Source organism: Staurois parvus, unplaced genomic scaffold (genome assembly GCF_062004578.1).
Source record: "Staurois parvus isolate SC_StPar_1 unplaced genomic scaffold, SC_StPar_1.0 ptg002537l, whole genome shotgun sequence".
Classification (NCBI taxonomy): Eukaryota; Metazoa; Chordata; class Amphibia; order Anura; family Ranidae; genus Staurois; species Staurois parvus.
Genome location: NW_028320333.1, coordinates 51,783 through 54,828, shown reverse-complemented (window position 1 = coordinate 54,828; position 3,046 = coordinate 51,783).

Here is a 3,046-nt window from a genome sequence, read left to right as displayed (position 1 = left end):
CTCCCTCAATCTGGGGCTCCACGCAAGACCTCACCCCGTGGGGTCAAAATGATCACAAGAACGGTGAGCAAAAATCCCAGGACCACACGGGGGGACCTAGTGAATGACCTGCAGAGAGCTGGGACCAACGTAACAAAGGCTACCATCAGTAACACACTACGCCGCCAGGGACTCAGATCCTGCAGTGCCAGACGTGTCCCCCTGCTTAAGCCAGTACATGTCCGGGCCCATCTGAAGTTTGCTAGAGAGCATTTGGATGATCCAGAAGAGGATTGGGAGAATGTCATATGGTCAGATGAAACCAAAATAGAACTGTTTGGTAGAAACACAACTCGTCGTGTTTGGAGGAGAGAGAATGCTGAGTTGCATCCAAAGAACGCCATACCTACTGTGAAGCATGGGGGTGGCAACATCATGCTTTGGGGCTGTTTCTCCACAAAGGGACCAGGACGACTGATCCAGGTACAGGACAGAATGAATGGGGCCATGTATTGTGTGATTGTGAGTGCAAACCTCCTTCCATCAGCAAGGGCACTGAAGATGAAACGTGGCTGGGTCTTCCAACATGACAATGATCTCAAACATACCGCCCGGGCAACGAAGGAGTGGCTTCGTAAGAAGCATTTCAAGGTCCTGGAGTGGCCTAGCCAGTCTCCAGATCTCAACCCCATAGAAAACCTTTGGAGGGAGTTGAAAGTCCGTGTTGCCCAGCGACAGCCCCAAAACATCACTGCTCTAGAGGAGATCTGCATGGAGGATGGGCCAACATACCAGCAACAGTGTGTGCCAACCTTGTGAAGACTTCCAGGAAACGTCTGACCTCTGTCATTGCCAACAAAGGATATATAACAAAGTATTGACATGAACTTTTCATATTCACCAAATACTTATTTTCCACCATAATTTGCAAATAAATTCTTTCCAGATCAGCCAATGTGATTGTCTGGATTTGTTTTCTCATTTTGTCTCTCATAGTTGAGGTCTCCCTATGATGCCAATTACAGGCCTCTCTCATCTTTGTAAGTGGGAGAACTTGTACAATTGGTGGTGACTAAATACTTTTCTGCCCCACTGTACAGTCTATCACCAACCCCGCTTGTTGGCAACAGAGCGGCACGCTAAAAAGAAGAGCGCGTCGACTCCGGAGCCTGAAAAGAAGAGAGCGTCGACTCCGGAGCCTGAAAAGAAGAGCGCGTCGACTCCGGAGCCTGAAAAGAAGAGCGCGTCGACTCCGGAGCCTGAAAAGAAGAGCGCGTCGACTCCGGAGCCTGAAAAGAAGAGCGCGTCGACTCCGGAGCCTGAAAAGAAGAGCGCGTCGACTCCGGAGCCTGAAAAGAAGAGCGCGTCGACTCCGGAGCCTGAAAAGAAGAGCGCGTCGACTCCGGAGCCTGAAAAGAAGAGCGCGTCGACTCCGGAGCCTGAAAAGAAGAGCGCGTCGACTCCGGAGCCTGAAAAGAAGAGCGCGTCGACTCCGGAGCCTGAAAAGAAGAGCGCGTCGACTCCGGAGCCTGAAAAGAAGAGCGCGTCGACTCCGGAGCCTGAAAAGAAGAGCGCGTCGACTCCGGAGCCTGAAAAGAAGAGCGCGTCGACTCCAGAGCCTGAAAAGAAGAGCGCGTCGACTCCGGAGCCTGAAAAGAAGAGCGCGTCGACTCCGGAGCCTGAAAAGAAGAGCGTGTCGACTCCGGAGCCTGAAAAGAAGAGGGTGTCAACACCGGAAGCTAAAAAGAAGAGCGCGTCAACTGCGGAAGCTAAAAAGAATAGCATGTCAACTCTGGAACCTACAATGGGAAGAATTGTGGATATGAAGAAAGGTGCAATACATGGCGTAAGACAGATTAGTAGTTAGCCTTGCAGCACTGGGGTCCTCAGTTCAAATTCCAACTAGGAAATTGCCTGCATCGAGCTTGCATATTAGATAGGGCGTAGTTAGTAGGGCCCTTAGGTTGGATAGTAGGGCCCTTAGGCTGTAACCGCCTTGAGGTAAGGGACTGATGTGAATGCATAATATGTAAAGCGTTGAATAAATTGTCGGTACTATATAAATACCTGTAAAAAAAAAAAAAAAAAACAAACACTCAGCTCACCCCAGCCTGGAGACCTTTTCATCCTGAAATTCTTCCTAAAAGCCCAACTGAACTTTCAGTTTAAAAGTGGTTGTAAACCTCAGATATGAAATATGAACAAAGCATTCCCTCTATAGTGTGTACTTGTCTCAATGAAGAGCAATCCAGAGCACCAAGTGTCATTTCTGTCTGCTGCTTCATTCCTCTGCTATCAGCATGAATTCCTTCTAACAAGTTTTCTGGACACCAAGAGAAAAATGGTGAAGGGATTGACCTCCAAAAGACTGACAGCCTCAGCTCCTTTCCTGTGTGAAGGGGGGGGGGGGGGGGTGTCTCCTTCCCTCCAATCAGCTCTCAGAGCTCTCCTTATTGAGCTCTGCGGAGTGTAACTTCAGCTCTCCGCCCATTTATTTCTGAACTCTTAGACCAGATTTATAAATTCTGGACTTTGACCAGATGTAGAGAAGAGAAGACCGCAGATAAACAGGAACAACTTATGTAGCAGGATTTGCTTCATGCCTGTGTATCATCTGAAGCCAGTCACTTCATGGAATACACTGTATGGAAGGGTTTACAACCACATATTTATTTCAGGTACTTGTATAGCGCCATCAATTTACGCAGCACTTTACATATATATTGTACATTCACATCAGTCCCTAACCCTCAAGGGGCGTACAATCTAAGGTCCCTGACCCTCAAGGGGCGTACAATCTAAAGGTCCCTAACCCTCAAGGGGCGTACAATCTAAGGTCCCTAACCCTCAAGGGGCGTACAATCTAAGGTCCCTGACCCTCAAGGGGCGTGCAATCTAAGGTCCCTGACCCTCTAGGGGCGTACAATCTAAGGTCCCTAACCCTCAAGGGGCGTACAATCTAAGGTCCCTAACCCTCAAGGGGCGTACAATCTAAGGTCCCTAACCCTCAAGGGGCGTACAATCTAAGGTCCCTAACTCACATTCATACACACACACATACTAGGGA